The 21,690-nt window shown below is 41.3% G+C and overlaps 1 protein-coding gene across 2 annotated transcripts in view; it reads left to right on the plus strand.

The window, feature by feature from the left end:
- Window positions 1-20,035: 20,035 nt before the first annotated feature.
- FAM189A1 (family with sequence similarity 189 member A1) overlaps window positions 20,036-21,690 on the plus strand; it is an 86,461-nt gene continuing 84,806 nt past the window's right edge. Inside the window, exon 1 of one of the 2 annotated variants that reach the window (XM_041469068.1) lies at window positions 20,036-20,136. The gene's annotated coding sequence lies outside the window, so the exon portion shown is untranslated. The remainder of the gene's footprint in view (window positions 20,137-21,690) is intronic. The other variant, XM_041469070.1, reaches the window with a different exon arrangement.

The raw sequence follows: 21,690 nt of genomic DNA on the forward strand, positions 1-21,690 counted from the left end.
GTTTGCTTTCTCATACCGTGAAAGAAAAAGAATATGTAATTGAAAACACTTCAATTAAAAAGGAGTAATTCAGATCAGCAATTTGTGTTAGATTCCCTTTGTGCAGGCTTCTGCACAATGAGAGCTCCATCAGAGCTCCTGTGCAGTGTATCCATAACACAGATCGGCTAATACAAAATCCCACTTCACTTCTGCCAGCCTCTTACCGCTCCTTTTGATTTATCAGCCTTAATCCTGGCAAGTGCTGCTGGGATTTTTCCGCAGGCTGAGGAGCTGCGGCAGCTTTGAGCGCACATGCGAGTGAGAACAGCAACCACTGGGGGGGAGTCGTGCCCAAGGAACGGCGGCAGCTCCGGCGCAGAGCTCGGGGTGCCCGGGGCTGCGGCAGCTGTGCCTGCCCGGCACGGAACTGCTTCTGTCCCGGGGAAAGTGACATCAGTGCAGAGCCTCGAATGGCTCAGCTGGCATTTAAAACTGCTGCCAGCTCGTAAACAAGGGGCACGTTCTTACAGCAGGTAGCCAAGGGGAGGGAAGATGTTCAGAGTATTGATTGAGCCATCAGAAAGCCTCGCGTGCCTTCGCTGGTGTGGCAATAGGGAGCCAGAGCCGCTCACACAGCTGAAGGATGGCCACGTTCCCTCCAGTGCAAAGGACTTGCAGAAAGAGTTCTTGGTCATGTTCCTTCTGCAAAACAGGTTGGCTTAATTTTTTTTGAGGCTTGCTGCCGCTTTCAGAAAACAGTGGTTGCTTGAAGGCTCTTTTGTAGTTACAAAACAGATGTTCTTATTTAGAAAGCTGTGAAAGCAAAGAGACAGTGCAACAGGAGCCTCAAACCCACTGTGGCCAGCTGTGTCTGGGCCATCTCACTTTGCTACAGCACAGTATTTTCTGCCTTTGTCATTTTTCCAGGACTGTGAACTAATAAACTGAAGGGGAAATGCCAGAAGGATGCTCTGATGTAATATACCTAGCAAAAGATTATGGACTTTTATAGACTTTTTTAGTCTGCACTTAATTCATTTTTCATGTTCTCTTTGCATAAACTGTTATCTCTTTCAAACCAAATTTCAAACAAGCCTTAGGAAAGAATTCAGTGTAGTACAGAGTAATTTCCTAAAGAACAGTCTATGTAAACTACTGCTAGGGTATTTTTTACTATCTCAAAATGTTTTTTTATAGCAGTGCAATGTCTGTATAATAGTCTGGATAGTGTAATCTGTATCAAATTCTAAAATAAATTAATTTTCTAGGTCTTGAGGTTTTTTTCCAAACCTTTTTTTTTCAGGAGAAGGAGATGACCTTTCTGTCATGGGAATATATAACAAAATTCATGTTTGGACTGTTGGGTAATTATGTATATGGAGTTAAGAAAATGAAACTTTTCAAGGCCTTCCTTTCACTCTAAATGGATGACTCATTAGTAAGCCCCTTTTAATTCCTTGCTTTCTTAATTGTCATGAGAAATTAGTTATTTGGAGTATAGATGATAATTTTTCTATTAACGAAATAGACGTTAAATGCCAAATAGTCTATGAATACCTTCATGTAACTTCATAGACTTTGGAAAAAAATGTATGAAATGTTAAAAAAAATTAATCCAAGAAGATCAAAGATTTACTGATTTCTAGTTTTCTGTCAAAATGTACCAATTTTGAGTGGTGAGATCAGACATTTCTTACAGCAATCACAGCTGAGTAAGAAATTTCTTTCTGTTAAGCAAAAAATTTAATGTTCCAAAAATGTTTCTGGTCTTGAATATGAACAGATATTTTAAGGGTTTAGTGAGGCAATGAAATCCAGGGATCCATCTGTACATCATTTTATTCTTAGCGGATGTTAAGTTCTAAAAATACATGGGAAGGGATGCTGGGGTTCTGGTGCAGAGTTATGTAAGGATAAATATAACCATGTAGAATACTATTAACTGTGGAGAATAGTATTTGCTTATGGCATGTGCAGAATTCCAGAATGTTATACCCCTGTGTTTACAGGCATGGCATTTGCTAAGTAGTTTTGTTTGGATGTTTATTTTGCATTAAGAACAGCCATTTTGGGACCAGTGAGTAAAGAGAGAGACCCAAAAAAGAGGTGGTGTAAGTCATTTCATTCATTCTGTATGTCTTGATAAATAATGAACTTAAATACAAAGTGACTCTTTGTAGTAAAACTTTAAATTTGTGGACACGTTTTCTTAGGTGAATCACTTAATGTGTAACTAAAGGTAATTAAGGAGAAGAAAATAATTCCACAACAAAGTTTCTTCCAAACCTCCACAACAGTCCAGATCTCACATGTAGTAGCTGCTCAGGGTTTTCTTCTTCAATGTCAGTTCAAATATGCTTCCAGGAATATCCTCAGGGTATTTGGGAAAGGAAAAGCCAATTGAAAAGAGATGGATCCAAACTGTATCTTGTTCAGCCATAACTCTTGAGCAGTAGTGCTGTTCAGCTGCAGTGTAGCTCAATGCAGAGCTAGTGGAGTTAAATGCAGAAGTGAAACCAGGTTAATTTTCAGTCCCAGTAATAGCAGTTGCAATACATACCTTTATTCAGCATCTTAATTTTTTTTTTCTTAGTGCACATTGTGATTCTGATGTAGAAATGTTGTTTTCCTCAGCACTAACAGAAGCCAAACTGCTGTAGTAAGAAAAGGTTGCACTGTGGGTACATGGCCTTGTGAAATGCTTTGTGTCTCTTCACTCTTCAGTGCTGTACTGGGGGCTGTGGAAACCTCCCTGCTCTGCTGTGTGTTGTCTTCACATCAGAGCACCTTGTGAAGGTCTTGGCACTGGATTCACTGAGATTCAGCTCCCATTCTGCAGTGTGCCCTTGCAGCCAAGGCACCTGCAGTGCTCTCCTGGGCTGCATGAGGCAAACTGTTGCCAGCTGCTCCAGGAGGGGACCCTTCCCCTTGGCTCAGCCCTGCTCAGCCTGGAGGTCTCTGTTCACTCCTGGCTCCTCAGTCCAGGAGAGCTGTGGGTATGTTGGAGTGAGTGGAGCCAAGAGCCACAGAGATGGTGCAGGGGTGGGGCAGCTCTACATGAGTAAGGGCTGAGAAAGCTGGGGCAGTTAGCCTGCAGGAGAGAAGGCTTGGGGAGGTTATTTTATTTTTAATACGTGCAGAAACCAACTACCACAAGGAAGGGTGCAAAGAAGGTGGAGCTGGGCTCTTTTCAGTGGGTCCTGAGGCACAACTGGAGACACAGTGGGCACAGAATGGAGCCTAGAGGGTTCCTTCTGAACATCACAAACCACTTATTTGCTATGAGGTTGCCCCTAGAGGTCATGGACTCTCCATCCTTGGAGTTATTCAAAAGCCACCTGGCTCTGGGTAACCCTGCTTGAACAGTGAGGGCTGGACAGGGTGACCTCTGCATGTTCCTTCCACCCTTAACCATCCAAAGACTCTTCTGACCAGATAGCATAACTTTGGTGCCAACCCCAGAGAAGCTGTACCCTCATTTTTAAGAGTCTAGGTGAGTTCTAATCTGTGAACTGCTCTGACCTGCTAATTTATGGAGCATCTGATTGTGTGCAAAAGAAGTGGTGACAAAAATATCATATTTCATAAAGACCCTCTAAGCAGTGTGGTTTAAAAATTGTTTAAGAAAATTGCTCAGTTGCTGTTACTGCTTCTCTGCTGTGCTGTCATACTGTGTATGGAAGATTGGAAGCAAATAAGCATAACAGTTCTAGCTCAAATTCCTATGTGTGGTTTACATATTTTTGCTGTTAATTGAACAAAATGTACTTGTAGCTGTCCATAGCTCTACTTTAATCTAGCTGAATTGTGTTCAGTAAAGCTTCCTGAATGAAATGGCTGCAAAGTTGCCACAGTGTTGTAGGGATGTTGCTGCTAGTGCTTTTATCCTATTATGTGATCTTATCATGTAATACTTTGAAATTTTCACTCTGCAGACACTAATGCTGTAGAGCTTTGCTTATTTACACAGTACTTGCCATATTTAGAAGGTAAATTAACTCACCTGTACTTGGTGCCCAATGTCAAGAAGCATTCAAAGCGTCCAATACTAGAAGCAATCTGGTTTTTGCAGCAGTAGTAGCCCTGCTGCCTAGTCAGTTGTTTTCAGCTGGACAGTGCTGTAGCTGTCTCTGTTTGCCTTGGAAATCACTGGTTTGGTGCCTGCAAGCAGCAAGGGCACTGTGACACGTCCTGGGCTGGGGGATAGGCACAAACAGAACACCCTGGGTCATGCAGGTCCTCGCTGTAACTTCAGCTGCTCTGGTCTGTGTGACTTGGAGGTTCAAGCTACAGCTCTGTTCTCTGTGTTCAATTGTTCTTTCCTCACCTGAATAGTTTCTCACTGAACATTCCCAGGAAGGTTTCATGTTTGACAATAAAATCTGTTCTTGCCACCCAAAGAACCTTGGAACGCCTTTGAAAATAGAATGAGGCTAATGGAGGAGGTAATGCTTTATTCTTACTACAGTCTAGAGCCTCCTTTGTCTCAGTTAAATATTTACAGCCTGTGTTCTATAATTCAGCAGGAAAAGGTTAGAGAATTCAGGCATTAGAGTGTTTTGCTGTAGTACTTCTAAGATTCAGCACATGACAAAAATTATTTTAGTTTCTAGAATATTGCTTTATTTATGAACTGTCCCTGTCAGGGACGTTAATTTGCACTTTGCTCACAGTGCAAAAGCTGCCAGGCCAGCTGTTGGCTGCTGAAGCAACCTATTTATACACAGACCAGAAACTTTTCCCATTTATACACAGTTAAGATCTAATTACCTCTCTGTTTTTGTGGGATTACAACTGTGGACTGTTCAGCTTCAAGTGATGACTGAAGTTGGATTTTATTTGCATTTCTTTAAGAAATAGTTTTCATTCTGATTGAGGAAGTGACTTGTGTTTTCATTTCAACTGTTCCCCAGCACTTGGGATGGCAGCTTAGAGCTAATAAATGCTGTAGATGTGTGTTTGTAGCCATCACTCCATTTAAGTGACAGATCCTTCCTAACATGTAATAGGCTGCCCACTGAGTCTGTCTAATAATTGTTAATGTGATCCTCCGTTGAAGCAGAGAAAAGCTGCAGCCAGCAGTTTGAAATGTGTGTGCACATACTGCTGATCCAGCCTTTGTGTACATACTGGTGTTGAGTAGTGTAAAATTCACATGATGTACTCTAAGGAGTCATGGTTTTCAGTAAAAGAAAGGAAAATCAGGCTTGGGGTTTTTCCTAGTGGTCACAGGAGGGTCTTGTTATGAACTTAATATAGACATTGGGATGCTATCAGAAGTGATTACAGTAAGGGACTAGAAATAATAGTAACATCAACATAACAAGTGAAAATAGTTATCAGCTGGACAAGCAAAAAAAAAAAAAAAAAAACCTAAAAACCATGCTTCTTTTCTACCATTTCCAGCCTCAGGTTTCTAACAGGTGTCCAAAACCTATAGCAGTAACTGGCTTTACTTCACTCAAAATCACACCAAAGCCTACTGTGGACCTGGAATATACATTAGGAACAGGTGGGAAACAATAGCTGTATTGCCTGAATGTAGCAACTTTTTACTTGTCTAGCTTCTACTTCAGCTTGTTAAAATCTGCTCTTAATTTGACATTGCAGTTGGTGAAATTTTCAGCAATTTTAAAACTACAGACTTTTTTGGGAATACCACAGATGAGCCACACTTACTCAAAAGACAAGGACAGTGAAGGCAACAGACCATAAAATGCCAGACTGACGTGGATAAAAGTATTATCATACATTGCTTGTGTGAGTTAAGCAGCTCTGAAATGCTATGTTATGGGCACATATGGTGTGAGCTGTGTAATCAAGTTGTTATGCCTGGGTGGAGATTGCTTAGGAGAGGAATGATGGATGGTTGCAAATAAGCTATTGCTTAATAATCCATGCAGTTGTTGGAGGACTCGTGTTGCTCTGACTTGTGCCTGGCACACACATCCCCACCTCCCAGCATGTCTGTCCCTGCTGCTCTGGCTACTCACAGGAATGCTGTGGGAAACAGCAAATCATGCTTAGAACTTCAGCTTGCTGTAAGACAGCACAGGAGGGGAAAAACGAGATAAAAATTACTTTGGCAGATATCAGCCATGAGTGAAGCACTTCTGTTTATTATTTGTTTTAAGCATTGCTTCAGAATGGTTTCAAACAACTTTTTTTGCTGAATTTTCCCCTGTTAGTGAATCTGCCCTTCCACAGAGAGTCATGAACACACCCAAATCTGAAGATAGCAACTTCTGGGAGAGACTAATGGTGGTTTTTATGTGCCATTTAATATGTGTAGGGATTTCAGCAGTTGACTCTCAAAAGGATAATTACTTCATTACCAAATGTCAAAATTATAAACAGGAAATTGTTTCAACTGTCTGTCAAGGAACCCCAATGTCCAATAGTCTGTGTAGAGCCCATTGACCTGCTGTGTCTAATAATTGCTGTTTGTGAAGAGCATGTAGGGAAACAGAGCTCAGGAAAAAGGCCAGCAAACCTCCTGCACTTTATGGTAGTGACCAATTTGGTTTCAAGGCCTTCATTAGAGCATCTTTGAGTATACCCTTTCATGTGGGGATGATCAGGAGACTGCTCTGTTGGAAACCTTCCTATCTGTGAAATGGAGTTCATAAGAGGCCCTGAACTCAGGTTAAGGAGGACTGGAGTGGCTGTGCTCTACTGAAATGAGATTGCTCTCTGATGCTGGCCAAGAGGATTTGTTCAAATACCTTAGGCAGTTGGGTAAGCTTTTGTATGTGTTGTCTTCACCAGGCAGTGTACTCTGTAAGCAAGCTGCTTCCTACTAACAGACTAAATACAGTTAGAAACAGTTCACATTAAAGAGGGGTAACTTACTGGGTGCCATAATAAAATCATTTCCTAGGATATTAAAAATGCTAGTTTGTACTGTGTTTTGGTTAGTGGCAAAAGCTTTAGTAGCACAAAGCTTTATTATGGTGTTAAGTTTGCTCTTCTCCCACCTTTCACTAGTATCGTGGTCTTCTCAAAACCCAGGAAATGGGAAATTTGAGAGTCATTCCAATATATATGGCTTTGGTCCACTCTATTAACTGTTTTTTACCCTACACAGTCCCATTCTGTATGGGGGAATCATTCATTTGTTGGTTGTTTTGAATGGAGTATTGTACATTTGTGGGTATTTTTAATTCCAGAATTTAAATACCCAGGCTTATTTTCAAGCTCCCAGCACCACCCATGTCAGCTCCTTGGATGTCAGCTCCCAGTGCCATGATTTCAGGCTGTGGTACAGAGACAGCTTCCCTCCTGTTTTGTGTGTTCTGAGGTGAGGGCTGTAGATGTGCTCTGGATTCTGCCTCATATTTCTTCCCACTCCATACAACAGCTCGAATCTTTCACCACTGGTTTTTCTTGGTCTCTTGTAGTCTTTCCCTAAATAATTAAAATAATGACCAGTCTGTCTCCTGTTATGGAATGGAGATCACCACTTCAGAGAACCTGCTCCAGTGTTTGACTATCCTCATAGTAAAAATTAAAAATTTGCAAGAAATACTGAGGAGGTCATATACTCATTGTTGACCAATAATAAATAATCTGAATATTCACTTTATCCTCTTCTATACCCCTATTTTGATAAAGCAAAATTAATCCTCATTCCTTCAAAGCTTTTCTCTTCAGTTACAGCATTTCCTCTTTCACAGAAACATCTGATGCCTCTAGTGCTGCCTGTGCTGTGCTAATTACCATTGTTCCTCACTGGTTGTAATGTCCTGAGATTTGGAAAAAGAATCACAGCAGGTGAGGGAATGGAAGCTGTCAGGCCACGAGCCCAGTAATGTAAAGGCTACCAACCACGGCATTTTACATTGTGAATCAAAGAATCGAGTTGAATTATAGAATGTTATTTTTATGGGATAGAAAATAATAAAAAACCCAGGTTTTTTAGTATATCAAAGCTGTTTGTACTAATGACACTTCTTATCTGTATCTTTAATATTGCTATTAAAAGGGACTTAATTAAAATGCTCTGTGATTTATTGAAATAGCCTGTAATAGCTCAATGTGCTTATACCTTCTTGAAATTCCCAAAACACATTGTGCTAATGCAGCTAATGGCAAGTCCATCACTGCACCACCTGTCTATTTGTGATTTGCAGGGCCTATTAACTCTATTTATCATTGAGCTGATAGGAGGCAGAGGAGAAAGAAAGAGATTAGAATATTTTCATAGAGGAAAATTGCAAGAGGAAGTGGGCAAGGTGAAGTAGTTCTTAAAAAGAGTGCACAATGAGTTAAGTCACAGTTCTCTAGTACTTGAAATTAGAATGTTTCCTGAGAGTTTGATCAAAGAAGCAATTTTAATGGGTTTCTGAAGAAAAAATACTGTGGTAGGTTCTTTGAGAGTACCCTGACAGACATCCTTCCCTTTGCAGCCTGATAACCAAAGGGAAGACTTGGAATTTACCCAAATACTGAATTACACAGGGTAGGTATCTTTTGGATGACTTTTGTCTCCCCAAAAGTGTGACTCTAGTGTAGATTTTAGTTTAATTTAGAGTTTACTTTCCTCCAGGATAACATCTGAGGCTTATGAGCAATTTCCACAGTAGTCTAGGCTACATATTTAATTCTATACTTACCAGCAATCAACTGAAAATATAAATATAAAAAATGGGTTTGAATACACACACAACGGAAAGCAAAATAGCTTGTAATATACAAAGGTAAGAAGAAATTACAGAATGCTATAAAATCTCATTTAAAGTGATACATTGTTCCAGTAGCTTTATCTGGGAGAGGGAGTGAGGAGCTGTAATTGTCCTTCAGTTGCACAGATCATATTGGAAACATTATTTAATATTTATATGCCAGAATGGTTTTATTTTAGTCCTACCTTATGTGAACAGTATGTTATTTTATCAGGTTCTATCTCTACATTTAAAGTAAAAATGTTCCTTGTCTTTAATAGCAGCAGAACACTTACAGTACTGCTTTTCTTAAAAAAACAACCACCCTAAAACTGGAGCATAGCCACAGCCTCTCCTGACAGGAAGCACGTTAGACCAAGTGTGGTGACCCAGAGCAGCAAAATGAATGCCTGGGGATGAACTTTACTGACAGTACCTGCAAGTCCTGTGTGCATCCAAGGGATGACTTTCCATTGGGTGCCAACCTCCTCCGCTGGTAATGCAGAGCATCACTAAAGAAAAAGGATTGAGAAGTACCTGTAGCCTTCAGAACTCTGTCTGAATGGCTGTAAGAATTCATCAGGGGAAGAAGCACAAGCAGAACAGCAATTTTCCCCCCATTGTTTCTCAATTTTTGAAGCTTACAGAGTTACTTTTCCAACCCCAGGAACATTTCACCCTCGTAATGATTAGAGACTATGTGATACTACTCAGAAACTGTTCAGGCAGTAATGTGAGGAGAACAGGGAGCATTAAGTGGTTGTTAGGTTGAAACAAAATCTTCTGAGCTACTAAGAGATAATTAGGCTTTCAGTGGGAAAAGAAAAATATAATTTAAAGGCCTTTACTAAACTTGGTTTTTCCTGAAGTGTTTACCTAACAGCTGTTCTCCTAAGGGACTCCCTTCTGAATTATTCAGTTCCAGAGTACAACATCAACTCCTACCCAGGGGCCTGAAATACTCAGAGAAAAACTTGAAATAGTAATCCAGCTGTCTCATATTCTGTGTAATGGAGCAACTGCCTCCAAATTGCTCTTGCTACCTCAGGCCTCAGTGTCCCTTCAGTAGCATCAGCATTGCAGGAGATGTGTGTGAAGTGGCACCAGTCTGAGCAAGGGGTGCCTGGCCCTGGCTCTGCTGGTGCCAGGGGGAGCAGCAATGCTTTTTGCTGCAGGGTGAATGAGAGGGCACTGAACAGGCTGGCAAACCATCAAATGCCCTCTTGGGAAGAAATGCTTTAACAAGAGGGAGATGTCAAAAAAAAAAAAAAAAAAGTATTAAGAATTGTGCTAAAATACTGGATGAAGAGTAATCCTAGCTGTACTCTAGCTGACCTTGTTAATTTTCCTGGTTCTTAGAGAAAGAAGCACAAAGCCTGAATGAAATTTCTCACTAATTCTTTTGTTTGAAGGGTAGTGAGACAATCTGCTTAATTATTTTTGGCAGTTGAGATAAGTCTGTTTTTCAAACACTTGTCATAGTAACTAATATTCTGTTAGAGTAATTGCTTTTTCTGTATGTACACCTCTCTATTCAGTGCTTTTCTCTTATTGTTTTTGTTGTAAATCCTTCAGGGAATTTTTCTCTCTGCCAAACCATTTTATATCCTTGGCTTTCATTCCACCTATATAGTTTTTTGCCAGATTTCCCTGTATTAGTCTCTGACAACCACCATAATATAAGAGGGATGTGTAAGATTTTGTTTGTTTTTTAAATTATCACCAAAAATAGACCAATAATGTAATTTAGAGACATTAAAAAACCAAAAAATAGAGATTAGCATTGGGATACAATTCTTCAGCATATTAAATCCTTCTCATTTTGGCATTGCCAAAACCAAAGAGAGAGACTTTCATTCCACCTGTCATTTCTACAGACCTCAGGCCACTGTGGTGAGTGATGCTGCCAGCACTGTTCCCTAGGCAGCCACAAAAGTACACTGCTCATTATGCACTGATATTCCACAGGGATGTTTTTTATTTCCCCTCAGGCCCACAGTAAGCTCCTTTGGAAAATACATAGACAGTATTCCTTTAAAAAGAACTAGTGCCTGTCTTTCAGAAGAAACACTGTATGGGTAATTATAGGAGAGATTTCTTTGCCTTTGAGGAAACCATCTTCTAGAAGTGTCCCTGGGTGCAGCCATTTGCATGGGTAAGATTTACTGTTTGTAGAACAGTGACAGAACCTCCTAAATGCACCAATGACCTCCCACCAGCCTGGCTATCCTGCTTGGAGTGATCTGTTCCTTCTGCACTGGAGATCTGCTGAATCATAGTTCCCATGATCTTTTTTTGCACCTTCCAACACAAGAGTCTTAATTCTGATAGAAACTTGGCCATGTAATTTCTGACCAGATAAAAACTGTTTTAGGGACTGCCACCTGTATTGAATGAATGCCCTATTTTAAAAGCACTTTGAAGAGCAAAGAAAGCTTTGCATGCTGGTAAAAAAAAAAAGAAAAGACAAGCATTCAGAACACTGTCAAAAATGAAATATTGCATTTTTATACCGATTTAAGTAGACAGTTAAGAGTAGCTTTTCACAGAACAAATGTAATTTCTTGACTTGCTCCATATTTTTCTATGCTGAAAGGGAAGTTACAGTTTTGTGCATAAATGAGCCACTTAGACTTACAACAATAAAGATTCTTGGTACATATGGATAACAAGTTTATAAAAGCTTTTCCCTATATTGATTGTACCTGAATCATAAATGTATAATAAATAATTATGCAGACGTTCTCTTCCTGAAGGTTTTTTTTTTTTTTTTTTCAGAAAGGGTACAGTAAGACTTGTCTCAATTTCTTTTATAGTAAATATATATATGTATTTCTGCCATTCTGTTACCAAAAAAAGAGAGTCCATGTAATGCCTAAGAACTTCAAATACCTCAGGATTTTATTCAGGTATAATATTCTAAGTGGGTGATGCATTTCAGAAGACATAGCGTCTCTTCAGACATTTTTGTTTTAAGGAAAAAGTATTCTGTTCTACCTCAGAAAAAAATCCACTTCTTTCCAGCCAGTGTGTTGAAGTTAGAAAAAGTTCATTTGCAATGCCTGGACAGAGGTGAACAGTAGGTTTGACTTAAAAAATAAATCTTGAACACCGGTGAAAGTAGAAAATGTAAGAATTTTTTAAAAAAGTCTCAACAATTAAAATTTGAAAGATATTTAAGGGATTTAGTTAATAACTATGAAATGTGGTTCTCTGAATTTTCCACTCCTTTGTCATCCTCAGCAGCAGATTTGGCTGTGCCATTCTGCAGAGGGAAATGTTGTGTATCTGGCTGACTGTCCTCAGGGCAGTGGGTTTTTAACCTTTCTCTATTTAGGGCAACTAAATTGGGTTTGATCCTAAATACATTCTGTATTTCATCAGCATTTAAAACAGATGGATGCTACAGAAGTGTGTGATGCTCAAATAAACAAAACAAAGCATTTTCTTTCTTGAAGTCTTCTGCTTTCAAAATGGACTTGGCCAGAAAAATAAAAGGGCAGAAACGTTATAATAGCCTAATAAAACTTCCAATGTACTCTGCAAGTATAGATTGCTGGAGAATTATGTCATTTTTCTCCTTTTACTCTGCATACTCTGTTATTGCTCTGAAAACCTAATGCAGAACTCCATGTGGAGTTATTTAGGGAAGGCTAGAGGTATTTAGGAAGCTTAGAGAAATGCAGAGCATCATGTGGGCTAGGTAACCAAAAAGGAGAGTGAGGAGAATTTGTAAATGTCTGCAGAAATACAGCTGTGCTGGTGGAAAGTACTAGACTGGAGAAGAGGGTATGGATTAAAAAATATTATCCTGATATATTACACCAGTGTACTTCTATCTGCAGGTTTCTGCTTTTAGAAACCTTTTCTGCTGTCTCCCTGTGTGGAGCAAGGGCACAAGGTGGTGCAGGGACTTGAGTGCCACCAGAAAGTTGCTTCTGCTTGAGGTCCTTCGGTGTCCAGGGGAGAGGATGAGTTTCACAGACGTGTTTCAGCTGGATTAGACGGGGTGGGTGGATGGTGCTGTGGAGCCTTTGGGCATGGAAGGGGCTGTTCCCCTGAGGGCTGTTCCAGCTTACCCATGGAAGTGTTCCACCAAGGGCACAAAACTACGCTACTTCTGAGTTGTTTCTGCACAGCACAGTCCTTTTGGTGTGTTAGTGTGCAGCTGAATCCTTCTAGACCTGGCAAAACTGCAACAGTTCACGTATCTAACCGTGTATGGTCAGCTATTGCAAAAAACACTCTACTATGCCTTCAGTTAATTTGAATGCGTTTCAGATAGATCCAGACAGCCATTTTTGCCCTCTGATTTGCAGCTGCATTTCACAAAGAAAAAGCTTGAAAAAATTATCCAATATGTTGCAGATTGATTTAATAAAATCTCAGTAGCAACTTCATATAACAGAAATGCCTTATATGAATTATAATTTCATCCAACAACTAGAGTTTCTTTAATAATCCTTAACTTCAGCTCACCTGAGTTTCCATGCTGAATAGTCTTTCTGGTCCCCTCAGTTTTCCAAAGTAGAAAAGCTGTGTTCATATCTCAGGTTTTAACTAAATTGCTAAGAGCAGCTAAGCTAGCTTTGAATTATTTAAGATTGCCTACCCAGTGCTTCTGCAGAAAACTGGAATGTCTCAGCCACCAAACACCAATTCCTGATTCTCCAGGGAAGATCCTTTTGCCCCATGTTTACAGCTTTTCCCATCTACCAATAACAACTGGAAAGACTATCTGCTTTTTATAAGCTAGTTCCTAGAGACTGTGGCTATCTAAGTTTTTTCCTAATGTTTTGATGGTTTTTACTTGATAGTAATTGGAAATATTTTAGTCTTTCTTCTCTATCTTCTCAGGAATACATTCATGTCTAAGAAGAATAGGTAGAATCCCACAAGCAGATTCTATGTGCTTTATTAGAAAATCCACAATCTCAGCAAGATACTTAGGAGAGGACTTAAGGACTTCTTCCTTTTCATTCTAAATACTTTAAATTACTTACCTGTAAATCAAACAAATTAATTTCTTGGAAATTTTATTTTGTGAATCATGTAAGACGTTAAGAGGTGTTTTTCTTAGAAAACTAAGTATTTGACTTCTAATTTTAAAAATGTAACTCACTTGTCTTTCAGTAAAGGAAATAAAAACCTACTTGCAAATGCATAAAATGATTCTTCATTTGAAATTACATCTGGATTTCAGTGGCTTAGCTAAAAGGTTGATTATGAACAATAAAAAAGTGTTTCTGTTAAGTTTTTATTTGGGAATTTCAGCTACATTATTTCTGCAGTTGAAAATATTTTATCAAGTAGATTCTAACTCTGTAAAGTCTAGCCATTATAAAAGACAGTATGAACTGGCTAATTCTACCACTTTTTTTTGCTCTTGGCAATGGGATCAATAAGGAATCTGATCACCATTACTTGTTACTTTATATACAAAAGTGTTGCACATTTTAAAATTTTACAGAAGTGATATTATTTACTGCACACACCAAAAAAACTGCTGTCTAAAACTTGTATAATATTGGATGTGTATTTCTTCTATGTTTTAGTTTCTTAGATTGAAGTCCTGATTAAAATAGTTTTATTTTTGCTAAGGCTTGGACAGAAAATACCAGGTACTTCTTTGGTTTATGCTTTTTGGGGCTTTTTTGCAGGGATTAAATTTTCTCCCAGGCCAAGGGTGATCATCTGGGAAAGAATTCTGTCTTATTTTTAAAAATCTGAGTTCTAGCTTGCCTTTTGTAAAACCACAGGGCAATCTGCTTTTCAGATCCAATCACGTGTACCCAGTGTGAACTTTCAAGCAGTCATAAAATGCAGAGCAATGATCCTGATTTCAGTGGTGTCTGTAGCACTCCAGGACACTCACGTGGAGGAAGCCATTCCAAGGTAGGTGTTTCTGAAGAGCAGACACACACTGTTTTCAGGTTAAAGCACGAAAATTGAGGTTTCTTGCATTATTTATCTGCAAAGCTTTCTTGTTTAAAATCCTTTTGGCTTACGTACAGAAATAGTTCCTATGGCTGTATATATGCTTAGATTATGTTGTTAAAGGATGCTATTTTCGTGAAACCAGCGAATCTGTGATTATCCTCTACATAAAAACATGAGGAACCACAGTAATGGCTGTAAAGTAATTACAGGTACTTTTCTTTGTCTCCTTCAGGTCTGTGCCTGGTTGGGGTAACAAATTCATAGGTAGTAGGTGGTGCAGAAAAGCTGAGATATTCAGGGATCCACATATAATTCCAAGTCCTTTAAGAGAAAAGTGAGAGAATGGTTCCTCTGTGCACAATCACCGCACCAAGGATAGCGTGAGTGCCTCAGTTTGGGAAGGATGTTGAGCATGTCCAGAGGAGGCAACAAGGCTGGAGAGGGGCTTGGAACACAAACCCTGAGAGGAACCACTGAGGGAACTGGGGGTGTTTAACCTGGAGAAAAGGAGACTCAGGGGTGACCTTATCACTCTCTACAACTCCCTGAAGGGTGGGTGTACTCAGGTGGGGTTGGGCTCTTTCTCCAGGCAGCACTGACAGAACCAGAGGGGACAGTCTCAAGCTGCGTCAAGGGAAATATAGGCTGGATATTACAATAAAGTTTTTCACAGAAAGAGTGATAAAATATTGGAATGGCCTGCCTGGAGAGGTGGTGGAGTCACCATCCCCAGATGTGTTCAAAAAAAGATTGCGTATGGCACTTGGTGCCATGGTTTAGTTAAGGTGTTTAGGGCGTGGGTTGGACTTGATGATCTTGAAGGTCTCTTCCAACCCTGTGTGTGATTCTGTGTGTGTTTTGGAGCCTGCAGTGGAGGTGTGACAGTTCCCCTTATTTGTGTTACCTCTTGGAAGCAGACTTTGTCCAGGCATTGATTCATTGCAGGGCTCTTGGTTTTAATATGTCCTTTTAAAAGCTTTCATAAATAGGCACTTAGGTTTCAAGCAGAGAAGCAGGGCTTAGTCAAAGTCTGCTGATCCTCAGAGTAGTTTTTAAAGTTTTTATTCATGCTATTTTTGAACACAGAATTGCTGTGCTTTGTGAGCTCTTCATTCACTTCCACAGAAAAATTGCTGTAAAAGGTGGAACTGGGAGTGTCATCATATATCTGATTTGCCAAGTGAGAACACAGTGGATAGTTTTATTAGTATAAAAGCAGGGAGGTGGGAAGAGGATTTTTATTTTTGAGGTCCATTGATTAACTACAAGTCTGTCAGAGGCAGTTATTCTATTTTAAGAAAATTGTAGAGTCATCAGGAAGCAAAGTAGTATCAAAGATAGCAGTGCCACCGTAAGGTTTTAAGTGTACAGATTTAACTCTATGATCTCTCCTTACACTGGTGGGCAATGGCAGGCATTGTCTTGTTGTCTTTTACACATTTTGGTGTCTGCTACTATGAGGGGGCTTTTATATTTTTGAAGCCTAAGGCTAGTAAAGCAGGATACTTCCTGCAAGGTGTTGATTACAAGTGGATGTGGTGTACAGATAAAGAAAACTTTATTATTTGCTGTCTTGCCCTCCTTTCTGTCCCTGCCCAGTACAAATTTTTGGAAGAAAAACTTAAGGAAGATTGGCTGTCAAGTGCAAGGAAATGTCAATTTCTTTTTAAATGTACTGAAATACCAGCTTCTGTTGCCTTTGGACTCAAATATCTTTACATGCTTAGAAGTTGGCATGTGAGAATAAGTTGCTCTTCAGTTCTGCCAATGATACAGACTTCATATTTAGGTAATTATATCCATAAACCAATTTCATTACCTCTGTAAAAATTGGATATATTGGGGATGGTTCCTGGTGAACTGAGATAAAGCATGTTGGAGTGCCTTACAAGTTATTTTTAGAACATGGCGAAGTGTAGCCATGGAAAAAGATAATTAATTTTTTATATATGAGCCAAGAAATTACTATATGCTTCAATTGAACTTATCCTGGATGTTGTGGTCTGGATACTTGATTCCCTTTGAGGAATCAACAGGGTGGACAAAGGAAGTGGAATTACTACAGCTGGTCTTATAGGGATGCAACAACATCTGAATGGCTGAGAAATTACTTGGTAAATATTAGAATAATACATCTATTTTAAGTCAAGATATCAAGATGAATGATGAAGGTTGGATAGGGAAGGAGATATATTAAGTTTTGTGGGGGTTTCTCATTTTGTGTGTATGTGTAGATAAAGTTTGCAATCTATTTTTCAGGACTGTTACCACATTTGACCAATTTCCACTACGTGTTTAAGATGTATATTGTGTGGGACAGCCTGGTTTGTTAGTGCTTAATCAGTCCTTAAAGCTGCATACACAGAGAGGGGCTGCTTCAAATCACGAGCTCGTGTAAGGGATGCAGATTTGAGCCATGCTGGATGTAAGTGGCAGTGGCAGGGCCCTTGGACGTGCTTTCAATATCTGTACCCTGTAGGGCACCTTCGTAATGGCAAGAGAGGCTTTACTGTAACTGTGGATTTACTTCTCTTTGCTCCTTTCCCAATTCTGTCATACTTGAAAATGCCATTTACTTCATCTCAAATAACAGTTGAAGAGACAGATGCATGAAATTCACTGCAGTGCAAAGTGAGGTGGAATAAATATGAACTTCTATCCACTGACACACCCCTGAGTACGAAGCTGCTTTCTGAACCGCTGGGAGCCAGTAAAGGCTGACAGTTATGGTGAAAGTGGCATCATTATCATACTGGCTTCCAAGTTTTGATGGGTTTTAAGAGGCTAATAATAAGGTCTGATATATAGTAACCTTCTGGCTGCCTTTGGGAAACAAATTATTTGGTAAATTTAAAATTAGTAGTTTATAGTGTTCCCAGATAAACACGGCTATTCCAAAGCTTTTGTGGCCACATTTCTGGAAGAAATTTCAGTACCACATCCCATTCACATGCAGTGATCTGGCACTGAAAAATACCAATGGAGGTATACCAAATAGGTCTCTTCAGCAAAATAACTTTAGTTAGGGACAATACTACTTCCCAAATTGCTCTCAAATACTTCTCAAACAAATCCAGCAACTAAGACTCTTCAAAGAAAACTAAGACGTGTATCCAGAGCTAATTCAGATCTTGAACAGTATCTCTCTACATCTGAATGTTCACAAATGTTGAAGTGACAAAAAGCAATTTAAAGTCCAGTGGATTCATACTGAAAGCCAAAATAATTTTTGTCTCGTAGCCTTAATTGGCCATATTGGAAGCTGTGGAAGTATTGATTACCTGAGATTTACCCACCTGTGAGGTTCATGGACAGCAGGTGAGCAGGTGAGGTGGATTTGCAGTGCCAGATCCTCCTCTGGGTTACCCACAAATGTGGATTATTAATTTTTTATTTTTACATACAAGTTAGAAAGTCCTTGGAAATGAAGGTAAATTGCTTTGTATGTAACACTTTCAATAGTATCAGCACAGGGAGTTAGTGAGATGTAAATTCACACCCCAGTGTAATGTGTCCTAATTTCTCCAAGCCCTAGGGCCATCTTGTTCCTGAATGAGAGCACCCAGATAGAGGTTTAAATGCATTTATTAAGGTTTCTAATTGTCCTGCTGTTGAATAACCTAAAGCATTTCTGCCTTGATGAAGAATGAGCTACTTAATCATGGAGACTGCAGAGGTTCTGTTTGCACCTGGGCTTTGGTTTTGCTTCTTTTTGCTAGAACCTTTCACCTTATTTGGCAGAACACTGGAACACAGACTCTTCCTTGACTTTGTAAGGGGCTTTTTGAAGTAATGTTTCCAATGCTGGACAGCAAATAGTTCTACTTAAATAAATACAAGTGGATGTTAGTTTTAGTGTGAACAGGTATAAACAAAAATTCAGTGTGATCTATAATCATACGTTCCCACCTGCCTTCATTTATCTGTTCTGCTTGGGCTTTCAGATGGGAGGTGGCACACCTGTGCCAGCAGTGAATTTGGGAATGTCAGTTGGGAATGTGTTATCAGGCCCAGTCTAACTCTGTCATTGTAAGCTAACTCTTCTTTTGATTATGAGCAGTGTTAATGTAGTACAATTCTGCATTTGACTAAAAAACTTCTAGCGAAACAGTTGTTTCTTCAGTGTAGATTTTTTCAGGTGCTTTTGTGTCTGATTAAAATATGGCTTGCACATGTGCTGGAGCAGTATTTCAGCCATGGTGGGGTGACAGCAGCTGTTATCCTATGATGTTGTGTGACATAGTGAATTAAGCTGAAAGCAGAAGCTTTTTTGTGTTCTTCTGATACAGCAAAACATCTGGATATTGTATGAAAAGAGGGAACTTACTCTGACACTTTCCTACCAAGGCACACTTCCTCACTACAACCTCCCCAGGAAACTATTTAATGCTAAGAAAAGTTCCTGAAAGAAAAGAAAAAGAGCCTCAAATACAAAGTTTTAAGCCAGGTGTACATGTGATGTTCGGGTTGAGGTTTTTTTTTTTTTTTTTTTTTTTTTTTTTTTTGTGAATATCACAGAATTACAGATATGTAGACAACATGTGCCAATTCTTGTATTTAAAAAAAATACTATTTTAGTAGATTATGGTGCTACAAACATGTTAATCTTGGCATAGTTTTACTGCCTAAACTATTCTGCAGTATAGTGAGATGATTACCTGGGGTTTGGGTTCTCTTTGTGTGTTTTTCATGAGCAGGCCAAGCTGTTTGCAGTCGATACCTAATTGCTGGGATTTCCCTCCTGCAAACAAGTGGCTTCAGGTGCGGTGGGCAGCCCTACCATGCTGGACCACTTTGGCAGCAGCACCAGCAGGGCTGGGAAGTTTTTATAATTAGAAGCCTCATGTGTTTCTGCTACTGGGGATGCTGCACCTGAGACTTGGTTATGGTTTGCTGTGGGGGGAAAAAAAAAACCCTAAAAAATAAACGTTCAAGATGCCTCCAGCACAGACCTGCGACCCAGCCCTGCCCTTCCTCCGCCGCTGGACGGGAGCACACAGAGCACGGGGGAGGCTGCCGGTGCCGCTGCTGCACAAAGCCCAGGTGGGAGCGATTTTGCCCTCAGGGCCGCGGCGGCAGGAGCGGGGCGGCTCGGGGCGCTGTCCGGCTGCAGGGGGGCCTCGGGCCGGGCCCCTCGCCCGGAGCCCGCCTGGCACACGACGCCGAGCCCGCAGCGCCGGCGGCCGCCGCCGATGCTCCGGCCGCTGCCTCCGCCCGCCATTGGCCGTGCACAGCCCTCCCCCGCTCCCCTCCCCTCCCGGAGCGGCAGGCGCCGGGCAGCGGGGCTCGGGCGCTCCGCGGCGGCGGCGGGAGCCGCGGCGGGGCTCGGGCGCTCCCCGAGCGAGCGCGCCCGGCCAGCGTCAGCCCCACCGCGCTGTCCCGCAGCCTGTCCCGCCTGCGCGAGCAGCGCGCCCGCTCGCGGGCCATGCTGGCCCTGGGGGTCACGCAGATGGTGCTCGGCTGCCTCATCGTGGCCGTCAGCTTCGCCGCCCTGGCGCTCACCACCTCGGCCCGCGTCCGCCACTCCTGCCCCTTCTGGGCCGGCTTCTCGGTGAGTCGGGGGGCGCGGGAGGGGGCGGGCGGGACCGGCGCCTGAGGGATGCGCGGCCGCCCGACAGGTGGGACGCGGCGGCGATTGCGGGCCGCGGCGCCCTCCCCGCGCTGAGGCGGGCAGGTGAGCGCCTCGATCGGCTGCGCCCTGCTCGGCACGGCTGCGGCGCTGCCCCGGCACTTCCACCTCCCCTTTGCAAGGGCTGGCCAAGGTGGATGGGGTTTTATCAACGGGTGAAAGTTGCGATGACAAATGAGCCTCTGGCGCTGGCTCAGCCGCCGGTGCCCGTTCCATCGGCGCTGACTTGGGCTCACCTTGAGACGCGGCCGGCGCTCAGGGTCTGGCGCGGCTGCAAATTCACCACCAGCCAGTGTGGTGCAGGAGGTGACCAAACGGGACGAGCACAGTGGGATTTAAGGTACACACACGGCATGGAGGAGTTCCGCCGGGAGGGCTGGAAAGGCTGTGGCTTTGGGGCACCCGAGAGCCCTGAGGGAGGCTGGGGCTCGCCCCAGGGCAGGCTGCTGCTCTGAGGGAAAAGCTTGTTTGTTCTGAGCGCCAAGTTGCGATCCTTTGTGATATCCTTGGTCACTTTCCATTGTGTCCTGCTGGCACAAATTTAAAACAAACAAACAGAAAAACAACCCAGAAAAAACAACAAAAAAGAGTTGAGAGTCTGACTCAGGTGGTCTCATTTAGCGCTGATCATGAGTGGCTGCATCTGTGTGTGGGCGCAGCGCACACATGGACACACACATGGATAATCCTGCTTCATGGAAGTTTTTCTCATAAGCAGTGAAATGGGGCTTGACACTTATGAAGAATTAGGCATTTCTGAGGGCACTGGTAACAGACTCTGTGTTATTGGTGAAGATTTGCTCCATTTAATTTAATGCGTTACTGGTTTCAATTATGTCACTCTAGCTCTTTTAACGGACCAGAGAGTTTTCAACTTGAAACGTGCTTGTTAGAAACCAGGACAATTAGATAAAATATTTTCAGTTATTTCCTTCTGAGCATGAGGTGGAAATGGTGTAGTTTTAAAAAATCCTTAAACTATTTCATATGCTCTTATGCAGAATATTGCTGTTTTTCTGAGCCCTTCAGAGCAGAAGGATTTAGTTCTGGATTAATTATTTAGATATGTTTTTTGATTTTGTTGTATTTTATTCTAGTCTTGAAAAGAAATATGAGTTTACACTAATAGCATTGATGTTGTAATAGTCATTCTATTGAATTTGATCCTCTGCAAGATAATATGCAATTATTTGTTGTGATGAGGTGTGAATTTTAGGTTCAGAATCTGGCTGCTTACATATTAATGTGCTACTAAACCAACACAGCTCAGGCAGCCTTTGTTTCTTACCTTGACAGAGTGAGCAGGAATATGCATAACTGCTTGTGGATTCCAGTAAACACAACTTTTTCAATAGCACCTTTTCCCCACCTCCTGTGTTCTGTGTGCAAAGACACTTCTGGTGGTTATTGTTCTGCTCCAAGACAGGCTTTCCTTACTGTGGATGCTTCCTACTCTTCTCTCTGTTCAGTGTATTT

Source organism: Pyrgilauda ruficollis, unplaced genomic scaffold, assembly GCF_017590135.1.
Source record: "Pyrgilauda ruficollis isolate IOZ18807 unplaced genomic scaffold, ASM1759013v1 scaffold23, whole genome shotgun sequence".
In the NCBI taxonomy this organism is placed as follows: Eukaryota; Metazoa; Chordata; class Aves; order Passeriformes; family Passeridae; genus Pyrgilauda; species Pyrgilauda ruficollis.